The 26,476-nt window shown below is 38.2% G+C and overlaps 1 protein-coding gene across 1 annotated transcript in view; it reads right to left on the bottom strand.

Annotated features, from left to right (window-relative positions):
* The window catches only part of PLCB4 (phospholipase C beta 4), a 193,497-nt gene extending 170,699 nt beyond the window's left edge, over positions 1–22,798 (bottom strand). Inside the window, exon 1 of the mRNA XM_050893592.1 lies at positions 22,737–22,798. The gene's annotated coding sequence lies outside the window, so the exon portion shown is untranslated. The remainder of the gene's footprint in view (positions 1–22,736) is intronic.
* Positions 22,799–26,476: the final 3,678 nt, after the last annotated feature.

The following is a 26,476-nucleotide window of genomic DNA, read 5'->3' as shown; positions in this document are numbered from 1 at the left end:
AAAGGGGAAAGTTGAAATCTACCAGTTGGAAGGTGACTTACAACTGGAAGAATATTACTAAGGAGAAATAAAATGTTTCAACAGTTTGGTCTGAAACATTACTGGCTTTCTAGGTTTTGCAGTTTTCCAGCAGCTGAGGAAAACCCTCACCAGGTCACATCTCACTTAGCCAAACCAGCTAGCGAGACTACAAATGGAAACCACGCAGAATGTTCTGACCAGGCCACTTCTCCAATGACATGTGACAATTCCTGAAGAATCAAAGTGTTAAGTCAATGTCTGCAAGTTTTCCCTCAAGCACAGTTTTCATGTGCCTAACAACTTTCCATGGAAGCAAACGTGCTCGGTGTCCTCCAGCACCCACAAAGTGCTTCCAGTAGCCCCACTCAGGCTAGGACAGGCAGATCTGCCAGGTTCCAGAGGGGCTAGATTCAGAAGAAGCCACAGCTGAGAGCTCGCCTCAGCCCCTGAGCATCCATGGAGATCTTGATCTTGAAACTACCAAAAATAAACATTGGAATTATTTTCATGACATTCTCCTCAGACTAGTTTTGTTCTAAAATGGAACAACTAATTATTTTCTGTTTGTTTTTCTGGGTTTTTTTGTTCCCTCCCCCCGAAGACTAGGTTTTTATGTATTCTAGAAGGGTACCTCTACATAAGCATGCATATAACTATATATAACCCCCCATCTACAATTTTTTTTTTGGTATCTCTTTACACATTGTATAGAGGTTTTTTTATAGTTCTATTTTATAAACATTTTGAATATAAGTGTTATTTATAGTTATATATATTTTATATATCCATATGAATAGACGCATATTTGCAGGTAAGATATAGACAGATAGATACAAAATTTGTTGTATTTTTTCTTCTCCCTCCTAGAATTAAGCATTTGTAGTCCAGCAGGACAACATACCATTTGTCTAACTTGGGGGGGTGGGGCAGGAAATCAAGTCAAGATTATTTTTTTACATTTATTTTTTAGACCCTTTTTCCTATGCATAGCATGTGTTTCATTGCTGAAGAAAGTTTTGATGAGATAGAGTGACATTAAGGACAAAAAAATTGCATCAACATATACCCTGGAGTTTTGGGGTTTTGTGGCTTTTTTTTTTTTTAAAGTATTACGGACCCTTGTGTCATGGAAGAGTTGGCATTTTCGATTGTATACACATAGCACAGGTGTGAATGTCAGTCCAACAGATGCATTTACTTAAAAATAAGTAAATATCAAGAATGTAAGACTTCTGTCTCACTGACTAGCCTTTACTATGCACACAGTATTAATCTGAAGCACATTTGTACGGTTAGAGATTTTACTTTCCTTAAGCCATAAACAAAGAAATAGCATAAGAAAGGGTTTTTAGACAAAGCCTTAGTGACTGCAGAACAGTAGTCACGTAGGAAACTGCCAGGAGGACAGCTGAACTGTGGTCCAAAGTTTTACCAGACCTCCACCCATCTGCCCTTGTATAGGCAACTACACAGAGCTGTGCGATACACACTGTAAGAAGAGTTAGCAATTAACTGAAAAAATACTTGGATTTATATCTTAAAATTTTAAAAAAGAAAAAAGGGAAAAAAAGAAAAAACACTGAGAATCCTAAAATAGTTCAGCTTTATTTCCACAGCCAGTATTACGTTCCTTGTCACTACCACCTGATTGTCTTTTTACCCCTCCACAAAATAAAACCAGGTCTACACAGGAGCTATTAAGGCACAGCTATGGAAAATAATCCACTGTCACTGAGATAAACAGCCTCCCTGACTTCATTCTGCAAGTTTGCCTCTGGGTACGTTGCATGGTTGGATGTCTGTCCGCTTGCGAGTCCTCTGTTCAAGGCACATTCTCTCTTTAGAGAGAACACTTCACTCTCTTTAGAGACAATAATCTACCATTTCACTGTACTTTGACTCCTTTGCCAAAGATATAGCATTTGTGCATATCTGTCTTTGAAAATAAGGCCTGCATAATAAATTCCTGAAAATTATGTTCAAATTAGTGGCCTATCTGTGATCCTAAGCACATAGCTCCTTGTTGCTATTTTGGGGTAAATGATCCCCAGTCTTCTTGCTACTCAAATATACAGCTTGCATTTTGGTTCTATCAATTAATTGGTGCATTTGCTGTCACTCTCAACTGATGCTCTAAAGTTCCAAAAGATAATTGTATTTTTCTACTTACGCATCACAAGTTGTACGATATATATACACAACATGCAAACTAGTATACACAAACTAAGTAGAGACAAACAGTCTACTGAATTTTTAAATGGTCAATGCAAGATATGTTTAGCATCTGCCGAAGTGCTTTTAGAAATAGCCGGTTCCAGGTTTTGTTTTGTTTTCTTAATAGAACAATAAAATCTTGCCCTTGCATTTACGAGCTTTTTAAAAATTTAGTCCCTCGCTGATCCAGGTATTTGACACAGCTGTCATCCTCCCTTGCTTCTACGCTACAGCTCTGCCAGAGTCTTTCATCTCTTCCCTGCCTTCCCTCACAAGCACCTTCTCTTTGCCTTTGTTGCTGCTCCTTCCTCCCGTGTTGCTGTTTCCAAGGGACCCTTCAGCACCAACTTGCCTTTTCTTCAAAAGGGAGCCTAGCAGAGTTAGATGCCTGCAGGCTAATGGGAAAGGGACAGAGATCTACTGATTTTTGGTATTCAAGTTATTCATGTCTCAGTTCTTCTCACAGAAGTGCAAGGGAGGCTCCCTTTTGCTTTAAAAGAAACTATCGGTTATGTCACAACCCATGGAAATCCCAATCACTTCATCTTTACTGACAGGAATACAACCATAGGGGCATGAAAGGAAAAGGGAAAAATCTCTTTTCCAAAGGAAAATTACTTTTCTGTATCATGATACTAATGCTATTTACCTCAGGATAAAGAATGAAGCACAAACTATGCGTTACACCATAACACTAAATATTGCTCTTTCCAACCACAGAAAGCTGCTTCTTGCCCCACGTGACTGCAGCCACTGCACTGTAAGCTGACTGCTGGCCTACACGTGAATACTGTCCTTTCTGTAGCTGAGACAGCATAAACACAGCAGCATCACACAGGAGTCCCACTCTGTATCATGTCACTAATAAGTGTGATGTACAACAGCAAAATCTAGAGATTTAACAGTCTCAAATACAAAATAAGCTCCCATCATTTTATTTACATAATTCTTTAATAAAATTAATGTAAAAATGCTTTCAAGGGGAAGTCAATACCTTGGGTGGCCATGCAAACATTCACAAATTCAGGCAAGTATAGTTTTACTCTCTCCTACATTGTACTAAAATATCCACAGATAATGGACCACCACCAAGATAAGAAGTCATCCATCTGGTACTTGGTATCTAGACTACAACTGCCCTAAAATGTCTTGTATTAATACAATTAAGTCATTCAACAGCCCCACTCAATGTTAGGTTTTGACATATCACAGCTCTCATTCTACAGCAAATCAAATGCAAACTACTTCTTTTCCCTGAAGATGTCTTGCTCAAGAGGGGATTTTATTCTGTAGTCTGTAAGTGCCCTAGAATTGATATGTATATGTTAATGGAACAGTATATAAAGTCACCTCAAAGGCAATTGGTTTAAAATTGTAAACCCCTACAGATGGGATGTAGGGTGACAAGTTAATTTAAAATTAGATTCCTAGATATAGTGCACACCTGATAATTGAGAGAAGTGGGAGGAGGCAGAAGAAGGTTACTGCTCTATATTTGAAAAGGTGAATCCCTCCTTCATTAGAGGAGGGGAGGAAGGAAATCCAGAACCATACTGCAGTGGAGATCAAGCTGCTGATTGCAAGGATCTCCAAACAGCTGCAGGGGCTGGGGATGGATACATTGCTGCCTATATGCCTTTTCACTATGGGCAAAATCCATCCAAATTTAGGGAAGCTGTCGGGCAGTCGTTGGGGGAGTAGAGAAGGACCACTGAACACCAAGTCTCAAACAGGCCAGCTTGTGCTCTTCCACTGTCTTCTCCCTCTCCCATGGAGAGACAGCAGCAGAAAGCCACAGAGGCAGTATTGCTTTAATCCCTGTCACTGCTCAGAACTGCCCAAAACCCACCCTGAGAGAAGGGTCCCTCCATGCCTTTCCATAGCACAGAGGCACTACACCAAGTCTGGTGCCCGGTTCCTTGCCAGTCTCGGCTCTGAGACTGAATTTCCCACCCAGAACCCATGCAGAAACCTCAGCCCCTTCTCAATGTTGCACACCAGCAGCACCTACTACAAGAGCTGAGAGTGAAAAGATGGGGTGTTGTGTGCTAAGGAAGAACAATCACCCTGTGGAGCATTTCCCCACTGCACCCAAGGAATACACATATTTTACCATTCCCACTTCTGCAAGGCCAGAGCATTTGGTGGTGAGAGTAACACAGCATTGCTGCAGACTATATTTCTACCTATGGTAATTATCATTTGTGGAATGCTACTACTGTGTGAGACAAAATATAACACCAAAGGGAAGGAAGAAATATTTAGCTTTAAGTTGTCAGCCAAGCATACCACTTATAAGAGGAACAAATAGAACAGAGACAATGAGCAGAAAACACAGTCATAGTAGCTTCCTATTTTAATAACAGTTCTAATTGCTGACATTCAATTATTCATACACAGCTACATGTTCCTATTGTGCCAGCAGCACTGTAGGGGCTTTGAAGATAAGAGTTGTCTTAAAAATTACTTAGGCAAGTACTCGCGTATGAAGTATCTAGAAACACACACAGCAATGTGAGCATTATGCATGCTAGGAAATAAGCCAAACTCCGTAGGTTAAGTAACATGCACAAGTGTGCCCCATCCCTAGCTCCTGAGGCTCCAGCATTTTGCCTTGTAATTTACAGGAACCCCAAGTCCATTTTCATGACTGACATTAGAACTGCAATTGCAGGTAAGCACGTACACCCATTTCACAGACAACCACCAGGAAAGTAAATATGCAAGCTGGACAGAACATCTCTAGAGATCTTTCATGACTAAAAGAAAGCAGAGGCAGCAGTTTACTTCAATTCTAAAAAAAAAAAACCACCAAAACTATACGTGGAGCTCACAGAAAATAACAAGCAGCTCTGAATCAACACAGCTGAAAGAAAATCTAAATCAAAACTTTGTATAGCCCTTTTTCCACTTTTACAGAAGAGTCAACCTAAAAGCACAAGGATGTAAAAATGTTCTAGTCGCATTCCATAAAGACCTATTATTAGCTTTGTCACTGTTCTATTTGTCTTCAATGTCTTTTCTAATAAAGCCTAGAAGAATGAAGGGCAATATAATTATTTCTAAATCTCTATGTAAACAAAAAAGGACTGTCCCTGTTTATTGTTTAGTATAGAATTAAACACCATATCAATATTAAATTATTTAGGGAGTGGACTGTGTTTATGTTGACCTCACCTTCCACTGATCGAGAATTTTCCATACACACCAAATAGGCAATAGCTTGCAGGACACAAGGTTGATTTTTATAATGTCAGACAAATTCACTTTTCCTTCTAAACTAAATCTGTACAACAAACCTTATGGCCAGCCTCTAAGAGGCTTTTGTCTTCTCCTGCATTATGAGGGGGTACTTTACGTGACACCAAATTAAGCTTTTTAGAACACATACCTTGAAACTACTGAAATACTACGGAAACAATCAGTCACTTATTCAAACTCCCTTTATGCTAACAATTGACCAACTACAGCTCCTTCTGTTAGCTAAGCTCACACTACATTTTTCTTGCACGTTAGCCAAAGATTATTTGGAATAACTCCGCAACTTTTTCTCTTTGATTATTAAATACCCTTCAGTCCCACAGTATCTGAGGAGCCTCCATGAAAAGAGCATATCCTATTCTTTGCTGCTGCTGTAGAAGAAAGAAGCAGCAGCTGACATTCTCCACCTGGTGTTTGCATCTATCAGCAAAGAGAAAGGAAGGGCAAAGGAGATGGTAAGAGCATCGCAATAATCCCCAGGGCCCTTATCCACACACAAAAGCACACATGTACATCTGTGATGCTGTGGACTTGAGAAAAAGAGATCATCGGTCACAAGCACAGAGTGTATCACAGGGCACAACTGGGGACCAAAGAACAGACACATTTTTAAGACAATTCCTGTCTCCTGCTAAATCACGTGGTCTTCACTTCCAGATAAGTGGAAGACTCAAGTATCACACACTGCCCTCTACCCTCAGCACCTCTGTCTCAGACTCGCCCTAACCTTTTCACTCAGCAAGTTACCCATGCCACTGGTCTTGCTTTTCCCCACTTAATACTCTTCACCCCTCTAAAAGAGGTCCTCTTGTCCAACAGGGCATCACAGTTATTCTTCTCAAATATTTTTATTTACAATTTCCACATATTTTCATTCTCAAGTATTCAGCACTATGCCTTCTGGTTCCCCAAATTCTCCTTAATTACTGCCTCTAAAAGTCTGCAGAAGTTGTACACAGACAAAAGAGAACTAATATATACTACATATATATATATATATATATAGTGTTTTCCTCATATAACAGCTTTCTTCATATGATACACATAAAGAGTGTCTTTGCAGATCAGCATTTATTCCTCCTACCCATGAGGATGCTTGAGTTTCATTTTCAGCCCTTACCTGTCATAAATCTATATGGTTTTACCTGCGAGACAGAAACTGGACTTGAGACTACTCACTCAGATTAAAAAGCTCACAATTTTAGGTTTCATGTGTTCTGGTTTGAGTTCTTTTTAAGAGAGATTAATCATTAGCAGAAAAAATTTAACAGAGATATTTCCCTCCACTGTTTGTACAAAACTGTACATGCCACTGTTTAGACTGTACATTAAAACCATTTTTATGTTTAATATCAGCACAAAAATAAAAATCAAGAGTTATAAGATATATGGGTTTCCCTTTTACACCATTTAGCCGGCACTGGCAAACAAATCCTGTTTCATTGCTACTTTTCTGGGTGTGGTACATAGCTTTTTATGTCTTCAGAAAGAAAACCAGAATCAAACACATGTGATGCTTTGGACTTTTGAAGGAATTCTGTGTTTTGCTGTCCTCTAATTTAGCTCTGAACAGTGACTACTGTGGTCCAACATATCTACCCCATCAACTCCAACAAATGGTTACCTATGTGCTGCTCTATCCTGTTATTCAGCAATTCTGCAACAATGCTTTAATTCACTGGACCCCGCGAGGTGTTTTTAACATTTCCCATAACTCTGCAGACAGAATGCAAATACATACACTTGAAATACACTATGGGAAAGCACTGTACTGAGAAAGGGCTGAACAACCATTTATGTAGCAGCAGTGGATTGCATGTGGTCAGTAAAAACAAAGAGAGAAGAATCCATTTGTGATGAAAAGCACAGTATCCATGACAAGGCCAAGAACTAGTTCTAGCAGTACTAGCCTACTGGTAACCTAGAATTAGCTTTTAATTAGTTTTAATTTCTGCAGCAGTATGTCTAAGATAGGCACAGCTGGTGAAATCCTGGCATCCCAAACTAGAAGAGCAATATTCCCATCCATGTTAAACAGATTAGGATTTTCATCTGTTGCCACAGTAGCAAACAAATATGGTATTTGCTTCTGCACTCTGAATATGGTCTCGGCAACAGCAGAATAGGGAAAAAAAGAAGTGGCCACATCATTTGCTTAGTTCGACAGCATGTAGAAACTTCTAACTTGCTTAGCTTTTGTATTAGAACTCATTAGAGAAGCCACAGGGAAGGAACTTCTCTTTGTCCTTCTGCACATGCATGGAAAGCAACAAAATCTCATTCTCCACAAGCCTTCACCTAACAGAAGGGCCTGATATAGCTTCCTCACTTTTTAGTGTTTTCTGTTACAGGGCAGATCCAGGGTTCTGTTAAACAAAAAGCTGACCACAAATATTTCTTATCATAGAAACCACGTGCAGAAAATAACAGCAAGACTAGCTGCGACCATACTAAATTCAGAATAAGATCCTGAGCTACATTTCTTCATATCTTCTAAGAAATGGAAATACTAATTTGGCATGTTAAATTCACACAAACCCTTGACCCATTACTCTTCTGCCAATGACTGTATTCTACCATATTTTTTCTTTTCATATTAGCTTGCCGATCGATAAATAAAACTTCGCCACTTTTTTAAATTGCTCAGTACAATTACAGTGAGAACATCAGCTCTTGCCTGCCTAAAAAATTAACTAATTGTTCAGCGAGTAAGAATCATCACTGTGATTGACACATCATCACACCGGAATACTCTTCTGATGCTCCGTTTTCCTAGCTTTCATTTAATCTTAACGCAACTGGGATACAAACAGGAAAGCTGAGAGCAAGAATACTTCAAACAGGATGGTTCCTGCAACAAGGAATACCAGGAATGCAAAAGTGCGTCATGGTACCAGCAGAGATCCTAACTTCACTGTGCTAACTGCTCTGCTGACAGATGGAGGGGCATATTTCTTTGAAGAGTTCTTAGTGGTGGAAAAACAGCATAAGAAAGTGATATGAGCAATCCAAAATCAGTAACTGAACCGAAGTGACCTATTCCTGCATCGCAGATCAGTGCTGTCTCCACTGGACCTGTCAGTTGATAGATTTACAGGGGACTACAAGATGAGAGTAAAAACACATCAGTACAAGAGACGAACATGCTTATAGGGACACGTATATATGAGATACTTAAGCACCAAAATAAAGTATTACTTGTAAAACAACTACCAAAACACTGATGCCATCAAAAGCTGTGCAGGCTACACAATCTGCCAGAGGAGCTGCAAGGCTTTGTGAAAAGACCCCATCATATCAACAGTTTTGCCAACCAAATTAAACAAATTGAAGTGAAACATGAGACAAGGGTCAAAAAAAACAAATAAACAAACAAACAAACAAAGAGCCCCACAAAAACAACAGCAAAAAAACCACCACAACAAAAATCTATATGGTTTCTCTCAAAACCCATTAATGCAACTAGAAAAACTGATCCCACTGATTTTAGCAGGCTCTATAGCAAACTCATGAATAACAAATCTTCTTTATATTTTACATACACTCAACCGATACAAAACATTATAGTGCCTGTGAAGCATCCTGGCTAGAAAGCTGTCCAGGGATTAGAACAATTAAAGACTATTCAGGCCCTGCCCCTTAAATTCTACTCCAATAAAACAATTGGATTTTTTCTTTCACCTGTGAGAAGGCTTTGGCCTTCAGTTACAATAGTCTGATAGCTAAATTTACAGAACTAGCAATGCTCTGAAAATACAGAGCCTCAGAGAGAAAAAGAGAGCTCATGAAAAAAATAAACCTTATGGGATTATCAATTAAGATATTTTAGCTTCCAAACTTAAAATAAATGGAAAATATGCCATATGAACCTCTGTAGATATTCAATCATTTTATTTTTATTATATTGAGACCCATAATTGCACCTGGAAGGAAGGAAAAACTGGATCACTTTGTCCCCATTGGTCTAAAAGCACAAGTACCATCAAGAGACATACCTGACTCACTGGCAGAGTGAGCAGCAATGAGACCTGCATTAGCAAGCTTCACATGAAAAAAAATAATTAGGACAGTCAGAAAAATTTCAGAGGATTTAATTGTTCACATAGCTACAAAATAAAATCCACACCATTTTGAAAGTTTAACGAAACGGCACCCGAGTAAGGAGTGTCACATCTAGCCAATTGTAAATACTGCCATGTATTTAATTACGCTAAATAAACCTACTTTTGGACTCTAACCTTATCTTCTGTTGTGTGCCTGATATTCAAAACTTCGGATTTGTTTTGGAAAATTTGTTTTGGACTGTACAACACAGTTTGTAGGTAGGCTACAGAAAACAGAATCCTTTATTGAATCACATGTGTATGTATTTTACCAGATAAGTTTGACAAATTTGCCTTTATCCCTTCCTTACAGGATTATGTGTATTTGCATAGAAATAATCTTCTAGGTAAAAACAGGACTGGCTTGACTGGAGTTAATAATGTCTCCTCGGAGAACTGAGGTGTTTATGCTGAAGAAGAGTAATTTGCCTATGGAGACAACTTCAGTATAAAAAGCAGAGACAAAGGGTCTCTGCACTTAATACTAAGCATGTTGTCACAACTGACAATGAAAAAATAAAGAAATGCCAAAACAGAGAAATATTTACAGGAGGACATAATCAAGATTCAAGGTTAAGCCTACCAACAGCTTGCTCCCATCCTGCTCTTTATTTATAAGTGTGGTCAATTGCACCAGAATGCAGTTAATACAGAAATATTTGCACGAGAAAGGCCTTGCTAGTACTGCTTTTTGAAAAATTGTTATAAAGGAATGTTCTTGTAACAGACATTTTATGAAGATAGTCTTGCTAGAACCCTAATGGCTGCATGAAGCAAAACAATACCGTTAGTAAAGCAGAAGCCAGCAGCTTTCCTAACGCAGCTCATAAAATCAGTGTATGCAAATTTCTAACAACCCTCTGTTTCAATTTCCATACATGTCAATATTCTTCATTTACGGCTCATCTAAAAAGACTAATAAACCATCTGCATCTCTCGAAGTAAAGCTTATGGAAAACAGTATATTTCACTGAAAAAAAAAGAAAATATTTTAAACTAAAACATGTATAATTAAAAATGTTTCTACACTTAAAAAAAATTAGTATATCTGAGCTATTTATTTCATTGCCTTTTCTGTCTTTTCAAAGTATGTTACAAAACATGCATACCTGATACAGCCAGACCTCTAAGTGGAACTGACACAGCGCAGCAAACATTTTGTTTACCAGAGACATTTATAATTCAATTTGGAGACATTTGCAAATGTTAGCTTTCAGACTGCCCTCTTAATGGGTTCTTTAACAACTCCGTAGATGCACAGTAACTGTGGGTATATTAGGATAATCAGTCTCAGGAGTAAATTATTCCATCTAGCCTTTTACTAATGTTTTAACCTCAAAATTACAAAAAGAAAGAGCCATTTCAAGCAACACAGACCTTCTGGTTCAAAGGAAATCTGTCTGGTGGACATGTTACATAAGTGAGAAAATCCAGTATCAAATAATTTCTAAATAATTATATCCTGAATATCTGTTCTGCTGTTTGGAAAACTTCTGGATGGTTTAGTTACTTGAACCTTTGGAGTGCAGTGCAGATGTGCAATATCCCTCAAAGGAAACAAGGTAAACTTTATTTGACAGGTAAAAAGCAAAACGAAAATTTAGTTTGCTGTAAAATTCTAGTTTTTAGGGTTTTTTTTTAATACCTTTAATGTTTTTTTGAACAGGTTATTATTTTAAATGGCTTCAGCATATTCTGTTTAGCAAAAGGATCAAAGTCTATTAGACTATACTGTCAAATTGCAAATAAAATGTATAGATATTTCCAAATGTCAAAACATGGTGTCTTTTGCAATGCTGGGCTCCTTAAAAAAAAAAAGACACTGACTTCACAGTGAAGTGGAACAAAATGCTTTTAAAAAGAATTCTTAAAAAAACAAACAAAACCCACACACAACACAAAAAAACCCCACCAAAACAAACCAAAAAACCACCCACCATTTCAAGATCGTCAAGTCACTAAGAGAATTCAGGTAAAAACTTCAAAAGTTGGAGAGAAGGAAGATTTCTTTTTTCATCTTTCTGTAAAGTGTCAAAATGTAATATTAATTCTTCCTGTTCTAAGAAAATCTAAAGAGGACTACCAAGCTATTAAACTTTCCAGTGGATCATTTGTGGTATGAGTTATTAGCATAATTGGGGGCACACTTTATTCTGACCTTTGCAAAACTTTCATTTCCCAAATGTGATAGATACAGAGTGCTTTTATAATACCAATAATGATTATTTCCTATGGGAAACTGCCAATTATAAGTTGGTGAAAAACGCTATACCGGATGTACATTGAGAAAATGAACACACCTACCAACAGTCAGACTAATTAAAGCCATTCTTCAAATATTAATAAAGCTTTTCATTTCCATGAAATATAACCTGTACATTTTAGTTCAACTGCATCCTTGTCAGGTCATTCACTCAACAATAATAAATGTTTGATTAGTGTTTAAATACAGCATTTATGCTGAACGTTCACCTTTCCCTGGCAGTAAACCAACACATGTGGGAAGCTGTTTTAACATTTAACCACTTGACTCAAATTCATATTGTTTATATCAAGTCACATCAAGTGCCAGCAAAAATACTCAGATACAGAAACAAACGCCTTGTGTTCTGGACACAATTCTTAAAAACAAACCAACCAAACAAACAAACCCAAAAAACCAACAACAAAACACACAGCAAAGATCACATATAAGGATAAGCAATAAACTGTCAAACAGCGTGTGTTTTGGTTTTATAATACTGACTCCAGTACATTCTGCTGAGGTCACAAGTACAACAGGTAGCAGATTCAATAGCGTAATGTCCTGCTCGTCCGTTACCTGCTGTCTTGTATAACCCACTGCCAAGGTTCAGTAGCTAATGTGCACCACCAAGAAAAGAAGGAACAGAGAGGGTACAGCCAGCCAAAATTCCTGAACACACTAACTTGACAAGGGACAAGACAACCGCCTTCCCACCAACACACCCTCAACTACCCACTGTGCCCAGCTCTACACGTGTGCATTAGGCATGCCAGAGTAGGAGTGCGTTTTAGCAACACCAGCCTCTGCCATCTTGTTTGCAAAGCATCTTTTACAGCAGTGAAACCATACCACACAGAAACAGGGAAGCCTTCCAGAAAATGCAGTCTTAGGGGATATGGCAAATTAATCTCTTCACAGGTAAGCCCTGGCTTTTTAAAGCTCTCCCTGGATCCCACTGGATGAACAGATAAGAGTTGGTAGGCTGCAGAATCATACTACAGAGTAAAAGAAACTCCATTAAGGAATACTCAGGACACAACTATGTGCTCCACATCACAGAATAGGCTCCAGCTCTTACTGATTAGCCATTCTGTACAGTGTTGCTTTAGCTGTATTACCTCATATTTAAATGGCATTTGCTGTAATGTGTTTGCTTTGGTCATAATAATTTTTGACGTAAGTTCTTAGGGTCTGATTCCCATTTATGCTCTTGCCAATTTGCAAACCGTCACAAGATTCTATGATTCTAAGATGAAAGGGACATTAAAGGGAATGTAAAAATATTTTACTACACTTTCACAGCACCTGTAGATTAACACAGAAAAGTAGAGCATTAATAACGACAAATCTGATTCCAAATTTTATGTGACAATAGAACACTCCATGCTGATATATCAATGATGAAGAGAGGAAAGCTTTTGATTTCCTTAAAAATATTCACCTGGAAACTGCCTCAACTATTTAACATTTTAAAAGGGTAAACTCCCCAGTTCACCGATTGTGTATATACACAATTTACAAAGAAAAAAATATATTCTATAGAGTCCAGGCAACAAATTGCTCAATTAAGACATGTAGAAAAAGGCCAGTTTAGCCAAAAGAAATAATTTAAAAAACACTTACAGAAGTTTATCTTCTAGGCTTTTCAGAGTATCTTGCTAGTTGCTTACCTACATCCTTAAAAACAAATGCATTTACACAAAAGCAGGCCATAAAGGCCTGCACAGAAAAAAGCCAACTAGTTTTCAGGCAGACAGACCCAGATGACTTGTAGACAGGCTTGTATGCCCAAATGTGTTTCTGTTCCCCCCGCCCCAAGATTCAACTATATTATTGGGTCTGATAAAAGACACTATGTCTGATTAAAGATTTCACCTTGCTTAGTTCCAACGCAGTCACAGCCAAATACCATACCAATGTTTGATATGAATCCTTCAGAGTCAAGGCAGGCAGAACTGCTTTTTTAAAGGAAAAATGGGTACCAGCTTCAAATTCAGCAAACTCAAGTTCCGATTCATCTGAACCAAAAACTTCCCTCGTTATAACTCAGATGTTAAAGAATATTTGATCTGCCTTTCAGAGGGAGTTAAGTTGCTTAGTGGACTACATATAAGGCTCAACATGTGCAAAAACACACCTTACTAGGCAAAATTTAAAAACTCATTTATTTAGTTTTCAAAGAGAAAGGTTCAGAAATAACTTCAACAGAGTAACCAAGTGGTAACATGAGGCAGGCATGCCTGACCATCTTGCTGGAAAGGACCTACTGAATTCATAGAGCCAGCTGCTCAGCATAGGTGAATACAAACCAAATACAAGCCACAAATATTTTAACAGCTAGGTTAACTGGCTTTTCTCCTCCCATAAGGTCTCTAAAGAAGGAAAGACGGGGCTGCTTTCTCAAGGCTAAAATATAGCTCAGCAAGAAGAAAACAACTGAATGAATTTGTCAGACTGAGCAACCCACTTGCTCACAAACAGGAGCTGGACATACACATCTGACCATCCAGACCTGATTTAATAAGGTAAGTGAAGCACTGCTTCCTTTGTATGAGAAGAGTCTGATCATCAGGCCATTTATAAAAACACTCACTGCAAAACAATTATAAATGGTAAAGTCTTCCAAATGTACAAATGCCTGAAAAGACTCTGCAGATCTTGAAAAAGCAGTCTATGTATCAGCACAAGAATTACTTGTAATATCTACAGCAGCTCCAGAGATGTGCTCCCAACTGCTAACCCAGACTGCAAAAGATCTCATAATGATCTTGTTTACAATCCAAATTTTCAGTCTGGTACAGAACAGCAAAAGTGCAGTTATGAAATCTAAGTAGATTTACTCGCCACTTTTCATTGTAATATTTAACAAGTCTTATTAATTTTGAAAAGAAGAAACAACAGTTAAAAATATAAACAACTGAAAAGTGGAATGTGTCGTTAAGAAATAAAAAAAACATTCCTTATTTCTCTGTCTTTCCGCTTTGTTTTACAGAAAATAACTAGACAGCAGTCTCATCACTCCACATACTGTAACTTTCAAAACTTGGCAAAGCAACTCTTACACATTGTGTTTCAGATCCAATAACTCAATACGTGCTTCAAAGATCTGGCAGCAGTTCTTTTGGGAGTTATTTCCTACTTTTCTGGCTTATGCAACCTGTCGAGTTCGGAAAATTTACACTTAGTAGATTAAGAGGATGTACACAGAGAAAGACGAAATCATAATAACCACAATAATTATAAATGAAGTTTTGAATGCAAATTTGATTTGCCACAGATATTTCCATTGCCTGCAAGAAATCATTCTGATGTGGAACAGCACATGCCATCTTCTCAGATTCCAGTTTTCACAGGTACTACGATCAAAAAGGATTTGTTCAAGTAAACAGCTGCCAGTAGGGCAGACTCCATAACTATCTCACACATGCACACTCCCTGCTCTCTAATGCAATACTCATTTCAAGAGCAACAAAATTACAACAGATGAGATATGAAAACTAGAACAAAAGCAGGTTCTGGGAAAGCCACAGGATTATGCAGAGTTTTGCCTTTGATTAGAATCTGTTTACTTAAACACTCAACCAAGCATTGCTTCTCTGAACCAGACCACAAATGTAATTAGAGAAAACATCCCTCTGAAATTTTGCATAGTTTTGGGGTTTAGAGAAGTTGAAAATACTGGAAGGAAAGAAAAAAAAATCCTTTCCACAGACAATGCATTTTCTGGCAGTAATTTAGTAATTTTCTTTTTCGCTTCACCAGAAAACAATAAGAACTAAAGATGAATGCACTATTCATGTGGTGTAAGAAGACACATCAGTTTAAAAGAAAATATCTACTAGGCAAATAATCTTAGTGTATCAATAGTAGGGCTTGGCAGATAGTTTCAACAGGAGAAGAGTCAGAAATAAATAAAACATTTTGTCCAAACTCAGCTGTGCAGATGACCTCTTGCTTTCTTGCCCACCACATATATATTTCCCGTATCTGACAGTTTTATTATTACATTTTCCACTTTTTCTATCTTGCTTCATTTATTTTGCAGCTCTCCCCATACCTTTCAGATTGTTCTGCTTATTCTTTCACTCTCCATTTCTCTTTCTTTCATACACTTGGCCTCAGCTGAAGTCAGTGGCAAAAATCCCACTGATCTGTCTGCAAAGGAATCCCTAGGGAACATAGGAATGTCACTCACAATCTCTGCCTCTGCCCCCACTGCCCCTCAGCTTTTACACCAAATCATGCCATCTGAGTTTAGGTTGAGAAACTAGAAAGGGAATAGTTTCCTCCACTCCTTTCTACTCTACTCTCTCCATTTCCAGACACGTACTCCTGCTGGTTAGTGCAGACTCTTGTGCTCTGGTTTCCGCCTGGAGCCAATTTAATTCACTACTAAGGAAGAAAGCCACCCGGAGAAAAAAAAAAGGGGGGGGGGGGGGAGAGGAAACCACAAAGAACCCAATATGTCTTAGTGAGCTGAGCCTGCACAGAACAAAATTGTTTCCAAAATCTCCACTTTCTTCAGGTTTTATTGAGGCCTAACAATATAAGCTGTCATTTTATGTCTCATTTTCTGACCAGTTCTTCCCACATTGTCCACCTTTGCATACAAGACCAGGTCTTTGCACATTTTAAAAGAACAAGGTTCTAACTTTGGGCGCTGATGAAATATAAATTTTGAATAAAATAACACCATAGCTTAGTTCCTTATATAACATTCCCATACCTTTTCAAAAAAGGGCAAATGGTCTTTCCTTCCTGGGGAGTGGCAGATAAATCTTAAGGGGAAAGTTTTACAAGGCAGTCACTTAAGGAAATACCCAGACAAAAGAAAACAACCTTTCTCAGCCCAAGACAACTCATATCATAAACAACCAAAATATACAGGAACCAAGATTTGTCTCCTCCCTTTTTCTGCATTAGAACGTCTGAAGATTCAGGCATGGTTTAAGACAGACCTACCATGGAACAATTTGAGGCCATAGTCTGGTAAACTTCAAGAGTCCTCTCCAGAAGTCCACCAGTCACTCATTCTTTCCCCACTAACCTCTGCTCTGCCAGCACAAATGAAAACTGATTCAGCTGAAAAAATCATAGAATCATAGAACAGTTTGGGTTGGAAGGAATCTTTAAAGGTCATCTAGTCCAACCCCCCCTGCAATGAGCAGGGACATCTTCAACTAGATCAGGTTGCTCATAGCCCAGTCCAACCTGACCTTGAATGTTTCCAGGGATGGGGCATCTACCACCTCTCTGGGCAACCTGTTCCAGTGTTTCACCACCCTCATTGTAAAAAATTTCTTCCTTACATCTAGTCTAAATCTACCCTCTTTTAGTTTAAAGCCATTACCCCTTGTCCTATTGCAACAGGCCCTACTAAAAACTCTGTCCCCATCTTTCTTGTAAGTCCCCCTTAAGTATTGAAAGGCCACAATAAGGTCTCCTCGGAGCCTTCTCTTCTCCGGGTTAAAAATAACCTTGTAGAATTTTATTTAGCAGGTCTGCTTTTCAGCCAGATCAGTTACCTGATTCACTAGTTAGTTACACAGGCTTTTGGTGTGAACAAGCATCCAGGGACAAGAAATTAGAGGTTGGGAGCGAGACTGGGGACTACTTTCTTTATCAGAACTGTCAGTTTAAATGTATGTGAAACTGCAGGAAACCTGACAACTGAGACAGTAACTACTGCCATAAATTATCTGTATGCTTTTGTTGTCACTTGCTTTTTAGCTCCCAGAGCTCTGCCTCCTCTCTGAAACCACCAACCTTTCTCAGTTTGAGATCTTCGCCAGTATATACTTTCTGCTCCTTCCATGCTCACCTTTCTCACCAAAAAGGTCTACCCATTGCTGGATTTTGCTGTAATTAAACAGAATAGTCTTTCAAAGGAAAATACGAAGACTACATGATCACAAACAGCAGGGAATGTTTGGAAAACAATGCTTCATCTGGATGCAGTAAGCTTCATTTATTTTTCTTTTGCCTCTATTTTTGTTTTATATTGTTGACTCAAAGTTTTAATGACAGAAGATACTTTAAGCATCCCTGACCTAGAAATGTGCTAAAAATAAGAGAACTTTTTATAAAGAAAATATTGTCTATCTGAAGGGAAACTCGGTGTATGCTCCACCTAAGCAAGCTATGCATGTTGCTTATGAGCAGCAGGTAACTTTTCAGACCTAAAAGAACTCAATTTCCAGAAGCCAGAGATAACATGTATAAAGAATCAGATAGGCTGTAGGATTCAGTGGACCTGATTAAGAGAACAGTAGTAGGATTCATGGCCAAAATAGATGCTACAGAGCAAAATTCAGCTCAGGTGGAAAATACCCACACAAAATACCTTAATTGCTGTGCTTATCAGGGACAGTAAGAAGATATCCAGTGGGGGAACAGCCTAAAGCTAGCATTAAAAACCTCTTTATTTCAAGAAGAGCAATCTGAGCAAATTGCACTAGTCTCTAACAAGAAGGCAACTTTTCTTTATTCTCCCCTACAAAGTGTCACTTCCATTTTGGGAGCAGTTACCATGCCCCATATAATGACCAGGAAGCAAATACTTTAGGACTAAAACCCATCCTCAATTATGCCAGTGCTTACACTAATATGCTCAGCAGGTGTGACAATGGAGTTAGTGCAGATCCACACTGGCATAAGGAAAACAAGCGCAAAATATTTCTGTGATTGTAGCAGACAGCTTACATAGAGAGAAGTTCATCAAGGTTTGGTCTTTTCAAGTAAAGCAAGTAAGTAGTGTAACATTAGAAATTACAGTAGATAATTCTTTCAAGTACGTTGGTGTGAGCAGCACCACATTAACAGTGTTTGTGTTTGCACTTGCAGTACTTTCACAGCTACGAGATGTCATCTGTGGCTTTATGACACTATTTTGGAGGCCCCAGACATGTGAACAAGTTAGTCACGCGAATCTACTAAGTACTCTCTCAACTGTTAAAGCAAAAACAGTAGTTGCTTCAGCTACAAAGATCATAGCAGACATATTCTGTTAAGCTTCAATACTCTTAAGAACCTAGGTTTTAGAAGAGCCAGTAGCCAGTCTTCTATTTTGTCATCACAAAGGGAAGGGAAAACTTCAGCAATGGTACGATTAAGTGATCTGTTAATGATCTTCTTGAATACAAGACAAAGTTGCATCATTTCACCCCCACCCTCTATCAACCTTGAGGTTCAGCTGCTCTGCCGTTTGCCCCCACCCTGCCGGGGTCCGTCAGAGCACACAGACCCCTTGATGAACAGGTTTCAATCTGGAATATACAGCAGGGTGGACAAACACTATTTATGTGCCCTGTAAGGACGATGCAGTTGAGAGTATCTCTCTTGAAGTCTGTTTCGTTACCTATGCTATAAGAACTGCTACCCTGAAGCAGTTTGCCAGTACCCTCATATTATCCTTAATGTAACTACAAGAGTAAGTTAAGAAAAAGTACTACTTTTTTTTTTTTTTATGAAGACTACAGACTGCACAGCTGCAGAACATATAGAAACAGGTAAAGAGAAACAGAAGAAAGTCATACACACAGATAAATATACCTAACACATTAGCTCCAAATATTCCTGCCCTCCTTTTGTGATTCTAGCCAGTGGTCCATTAGATGCTCATAAACTCGGGGCTGAGGATCCAGTTATTCAAAAACACCTTTAAACCACATTAATGGACAGTGGTTTAGTAGTGGGAATCCTTACTTTCTTTTACAGTTCAACTTATCTTTGGTGATGGCTCTAATTTGCATCTCTCCCTTCCTTCACCTTCACTCAGTCAGGAAGGTGGTATTTCAACATTTTCAAAGCAGGAGGGAGTCAGACAGCAGTTTGAGAAAAATATTAGCGTTCCTTCACTATAGTCCAATTCAGCTATTGCCTGCCTACAGGATAAACAGAGTCAACCAGTGACTGCTCCAGTGTGCTGCTGAATCCTGAACAGAATTATTACCAGACTCTCTTTTCCACAAGGCTGGGCTGTACCCAAATCAGACTGAGGCCTTTCCTCATATTTCCCATGTAAATATACTTTTTTTTCTCCCCCAATGACAAAGTACACAATCACATAAATAGGATTAACACAGGCAGCACATAATTGGCTCTTATTGAACACAAGACACAGTGATAACTAAGAATCCCCTTGGGGTTGATAATGAGGCCGGGGTGAATGCTGCTCTTAGCTCCCCATCTGGGAGATACAGTGGCACATGAGTCCCCACACAAGAGCACAGGTAATTTCATCAGAAATACACATGCCAAATAATCTGACTCTGTCCTTTAATCAACAAAAAATTCCGCAATTCTAACCTGTAAAAATACCATAGGGATCTTATTTCACCTTTATAAAAATCAACTAAAAAGTGGTGATGAATAAAATCAATGAGGTAACTGTGATGATCAGTACATTGTTTTAATTATTATTCCAGTCAGGAATGCCCAGTGAACATTATGCCAGCTTCACATTATAAACTTTGACAGGGATTCAGCGCTTCTTCCTTCCAACAGTGTTGGAAACCATAGTTCATTAAAAAAATTTTCTTTGGCTAGTTCTCTCTTCAGCTCAATCTCTTCCAGAGTAGGAAAGGGGTCAAAGTTCCTGTAGCTCCTGATGCCGTTAAAAGGAGCATGATTGCAAGTAATGATGTGTTACGATAAAGGCAACATCTCCCATTTGCACACCCCTGTCCTCCCACCACTATGTAAACAGAACAAACCTGTAAGGACACACTGGCTGACCTCATCTCCTGAAGAAATACTGTCTAGAATCACACTGTAATGAATCAGACAATAATGCATTATGGTCTCACTTAATCTTTAATAATATGATAGTTTAGCATGCTTGCTACCCAAAAAACCTCTCCCAGGCATCCTCAGTGTAACTAGTATTAACTACAGTACACTGCTCACAGACCCTAAAACCGACTGTACAAGTTGTGACTGCCTGGAGCTATTTTTGTTTTGTTTTTGTTTTGTTATTGAGCCAAATTCTCTTCATATTTACTTGATGTAAATTCAGAAGTTCTGGAATTTGCTTTTCCTTTGTTCCAAAAGTTTTTGAAGTCTTTGACTTTCAAGACAGTGTGTAAAACCTACAGCATATCTTTATGCATGCTATGTTTAAATGGTTAAAAATGAGTCCAAGTGGAAAATGAAAAGCAACATCCCTAACTTCCTTCACCTAACTCCATACATAGTGGCTTTTCCCTCTATTATGCAGAGTTTTATTTTGAAAGCATGCAAGATGCTCAAATGCAATAGCTACTCAAGGTAAACTGATTCATCCCCTACTTCTTTAACAAATAAACCAATTACCACAGCAGTTCTGTCACTGGTGTGATTTCATTCTAAATCTCTAGTAAGAGTTCTACTGCTTACACCTGGCTAAGAAGTTAGCACTACCTGTATTTCAGACTTTTGCTCTAAGAAAAGATTTATAGTAGTTTCTACTTTCCAAGAAAGCTATTTCTGGCCAATGTAGGTTTAATTTTTTTCTTTTTTAATTATTTTAGCAAACACTACTTGTACCCACAGAAGAATTATTTTTATCAGTTACAAATAAACAAACCAATTGTGATAGAACACCAGGTCACAGTGCAACAAATTCCCAAGTCCTTGTGGTGTACAGCATAGGGATAAACCAACAATCAAGAAGTGAAAACCAAGGAAAACAGAAGTGCATTTTGATGACTAATGCCAAGGTTATACATACATAAAGCACTGCCTACAACCATTGTACCGTTACTTCTAATTCTAAAATTCTAGAAGACCAATGCAATCATAGCCTTTGGTGTCAGTGACTTTTTCTGCACTGAGATTTTCCTGCGAAAGATCCCTCTAGAGCGGATCTATCTGCAATTAGAATCCTCATCTCAGAAATCATTTCAAATTATATCAGATAATTCTGATGTGAATTTAGATACGGTTTTATATGAACAACAACAACAAAGTAAATACACCATCTTGTCATGGTCACTTACAAAAATTTCAGTAGAAAGAATAGTGCATGAAGTTCTACACTCTACGTGCATGTGCAGTGCTCTGCTCCTATGCAGTAAGGACAAGCTTCCAAGAACTCTCTTAAGCTAAACTGAATGGCTTGACCAACGGCGCAAGATTGAGGTCTCACTCAGGATTAGTGAGAAACTAGCATTTGCCTCAACAACCCTTTTGAGCCTGCTCAAGGCCTGGATGCTAAAGCAAGTAGAATTCTCTGCCAATTTGGTGGTTCTGGAGGAAGAGTAGCTTTCAGACAGCAGAAGCCAAGAGGGTAAGAATCCTTGATGCCAGTGGGTTATATAAAACTACACGCAGACTAGGAGTATGTATGAAGTGAATGTAAGTTGGTGTGCAAGTGACCCAACTCTGAGTATCAAAAAATTGTTTTCCACAAATTTGAGGTGAGAGGAATCTGCTGGAATCACACAGAGACTAGAGCACTTCAGTTGCCTTTACAGCTGTTTCAAGAATGGGTTCACATTATCGGTGTGGTTTAGTCAAGCCTGAGGGGACGGGGAACAAAAGATCAGTTTATTACTCACCCGTACTTCCCAGAATGTTAGGCTACTACAAAAAGATGAGGCCACCAAGGACCTAGAATACCCCCATCTGTCTGTGTCACTGATCATCCTCACACACACACACTGCTTTCTCAGTGTCAGGGTATCTGGTTTTCAGAAGAGCGCAGCATACTCTGAATTTGCAGAGTTATGACCTAAATTTCTAATAACTTCTCTCCTCTCGTGAACCCCAGCCGTTGTTTTTTCAGAATACATTTCTCATTCTGCTAATACGGACAGCGCAGCATTGAGACATTAAACCACATTTTAAACCTAAAGTAAATAATCTAGTAAAAAAACAAATTTAAAATGTTAAAAGAACAGAAAAACACATACCTTTTGAAAATCAGAAATTACTCTGTAGGAATTTCCATTGTAGAGAATGTCTTCCTTTCCCTAAAAGAAAAAGAAAAAAGCCTTAATTGTGCATACTAATATTTAATTACCTAATAAAAACAGTGAACTACTTCAAGACCTTCTTTTTCCCCCAGAAGTAATTTCTCCTTATGGATCAGAATACGTACACTATGGCAAGCATAAATATTGCACGCTCAGTGAGTTTTTGTTTGAAGTTCATTTTATTTTGAAATTCCCTTCTTTGTTACCTAAGCAAAAGCATCATAGCTGCAGGTGAAACTAGCATGTGGTATCCATTCTTCCAAGCATTTAAAACTAGAAAGTAACCCTACACAATGGAGGCCAAGAATGGAGCAGTGTGTCAGGAGCAGAGAAGAAAAAAAAAAAAAAAAAAATGTATTTTATTCTGAGGTATATAATCAGGTCTTTTTCTCATCCCATCTTCGGGTAAAAAGTAAATTATGCCATCATTATTAGTGCTAAAACATACTTCCCCATTGCTTTTGCCAACACTTTAGAAGGATGAAAGCATCAACTAATTCACTGATGTCCACTTGTCTTTCCCCCTTCTATTTTTGTGGGAAAAGGGCTGGCAGCACAGGGGCATTCAACACTTCCGTTCTTCTGGGCAGCACAAGTGGGTAAAGGGATTCACACTGTTCCCTCAGCTCCAGACAGCAGGGCAGCAGTAGGGTCACAGCAGAGTCCTAGTGACATTCTAGTATTTTCATCTCCTGCAATATACTCTGTGCATCATGAAGTTGCGTGGTTCAAGGAAAAACTGACCTCTTCCCAAGCTTCCTCTGAGGAAGCACTTGTACAGATCTTGTGGCTGTCACATCTGTATCAATAATACCAACTGCTTTGCTGTTGTTACTTTTTTCCCCTCTCTTAAAATGCACAAAACCAATTGATTTATCTAAGTCATTTGTATGAGAGCTTAAAAGGGACATGAGCACAACAGCCACTCAACAAGCAAAGCAGCAGATTTACAGAAACCGGAATGAAAAGGACGCAAGAGTGTTCAAAAATGAAGTCAAATCCAAATTTAGATTAAAAATTGATGTATTAGAAGATGTTTTAAAAGAAAAAAAATAACGTGTGTTCAGCATTGAAAATAATATGAAATTAACTGTAGCTCTTTCAAATGAATCTCTATCAAGAGCTCCTGCACATTAGGACAGAAGCTGTATTTTTTCTCTATCCCATTAAGCTTCATCTTTTTTCCTTTAAAATAAATTGAAGCCTAAAATTGAGAGCATCCACTATGCGCATACTCAGGATTAAATCTGACCTGATACTTTAAGGTTTATGAGGTACAGAAGAAGAGAAAGAAAAGAAAAGAAGAAAAGAAAAAGCCTCAGCAAGATCAGAAACAGAGAAGTTCTAGAAAACAAGTATCTCAGCCAAGAGAGGCCAGAGCATATTGTAGGTCTAGTGTTTGCCTTGAAAACTCACGGTGCATAAAATGCCCTAAGTAGTATACTAGAGGGACTGAGAACCACAGCAATCACAATTATAGCAATGAGAGCAGTTAAAGAAAATAGTTTCCTGTTCTGTTGAGTTCTCCCAAAGTTGCCAAAAACTTCCATTAAAACAGAAGTTTTTCCAAAACATAAATAGCGACTCTGAGAGGATGATGGCTAGGTACTTTGTTCTCATTAAATATTGACAGCACACTCTTCTAGTAAAAGACTACACAGTGCCTTTTTTTTTTTTGTTTGTTTTTTTTTTTTTTTTTTTTAAAGGCCTGAAACTCTCTCATTTTGCTAGTGCACTTTCAGGCTGGCCTCAGTAGCTCATAATTACATGACAAGATATCACTGGGTCTCCACCATCTCACAGCTGCATACAAAAGTGTCCTTACACTTACTTCCAGGGTCAACTAAATTAATGCTAAAATAAGCTCGCTATTCAAAACATGTTTCTGTTGGAAAAACAAGGACATTACAAAAACATTTTCAAGCATACAAGCTACTCTATTAGTGTGCAATGAGAGATGCACCTCAGATACTTTTGTTCTCTTGCAGATTGTGGTCAAATTTCAACACGGTTACATCAGTGTAAAATCCAGCACAGTTCCACTGAAATCAGTAGCATCATACCATACCTAATGCACATAACAGAAACAGAATCTGTTTCTCAACTGGTTTTAATTATTTACAGCTTTCTGGGTAAAATTGCCATTGGGCTCTGAAATTTCTCATGTTCCATGTAAACAGATGAGTACAATCTCATAAATTTAACGAAAAAAAACAGTTTCTTTTTAGTTATGCAAATACCAAAAATCTTTTTCTTTTCACGAGTTAAGTATTTCTTCAGAAGCTTGTTTGTGTTCAAAATCTCCAATGGCCCTTTTAGTAAGACTGTAAATTCTTTGAGGGAAACACTTAGAGCCAGAGTCAAGTCTCAGTTACAGAGGCAGAAACACTGAGCAATTCGTAATTCACAGTAACCTAACTACTGATGGGGTAACGGACAGCAGCTGCAGCCTCAGGTTTATCCTTTGTTCCACAGCTGGCTGTAAAGGCTAAAATAGGAAAAACCTAACAATTTTCATTTCTCCCCTGTTCCAAAGAAAAAAAAAATAAATAAATAATTTTTAAGAAGAGGTGAATAAGCTGGTCTTAAGTACCTTGATACCTACTTTTTTGCAGAGGATCATTAATTTTATGTTCTTCACTTTGAGATCCTGTGGTATCTATCTGGTTTGGTGTTCACAATTGCAACTGAACACCTAACCAGGTGTTGAGGCTTCAAATTCTGAAGTGTCCAACGTCCATCATTAGCCACAACACAGATTTCTTAACTACTGTTCAGTAAGGCAAGACTTGCTTCTTGACTAGTCACCTGAACTTTCCTATCACCTTAAATATACCATATGGGTTGCCTCTCTCTCTCTCTCTCTCCATGTGACTTAACCCTCTAGTAACCTACTATGGACTTAAGTCCATATGGACTTAAGTTTTCAAAACCCCCAGCTAAATCATGATAATCCTTCAAAAGGATGGACAGCCTTCATCGAGACTCTGGGCTTGTCAACAGATTTTTTTTTTATTTTTTTTTTTTTTATGTTAAAGGAGAAAACAAGTTTTTAATCAACAGGGATATAACATACAAGTTTCTTTTTCACCTGTCATTCTCTGAAATGATCAGGGAGAATGACCTGACAGGAACACACTTCTGGAAGTCTGTAACTGTTTCCCATCTATAGACACTTGGCTACAGATAAAGAGCACCTCCTTGAGTTACCCACTGGGAGACTGAAACTTTAGAATTCCAATAAGGACCTTCTGCCTGATTCTAATTAAAAGTGAAGTACAAGTACCCAATTTAGAAAAGACCATTAGAAACTTAAACATGACAATTTTATTCCGTCAATATATCCTGAAACAGTCACTACCTACCAAACTTTCACTCATTTTGTACCAAAAAGGAACATGAACCATAGTTTATCTGTTTATTAGTTATTTTTAGGCACACAATTTTTAACACTTTTCAGACCTAAATTCCCTATACAGCAATCTGGACATATAGATTCTAAAAGGTCCTTTCTTACTTTGTAAATTTTTTCAGGATCTGGGAAAAAAAACCACCAAACCCCAAAAACCACAAAAACACCCACCAACACACAAAACCAAAAAACCTGAAAGAAATCACTCTCACTCTGACCCTAGGTCTTTGATAAGATAGTGCCAGCTGGTACACACTTGTGGGCA

Source organism: Gymnogyps californianus, chromosome 3, assembly GCF_018139145.2.
Source record: "Gymnogyps californianus isolate 813 chromosome 3, ASM1813914v2, whole genome shotgun sequence".
NCBI lineage: Eukaryota > Metazoa > Chordata > Aves > Accipitriformes > Cathartidae > Gymnogyps > Gymnogyps californianus.
Note: the sequence above shows the minus strand (reverse complement) of the source record. Positions and strands in the feature narration are given on the sequence as shown.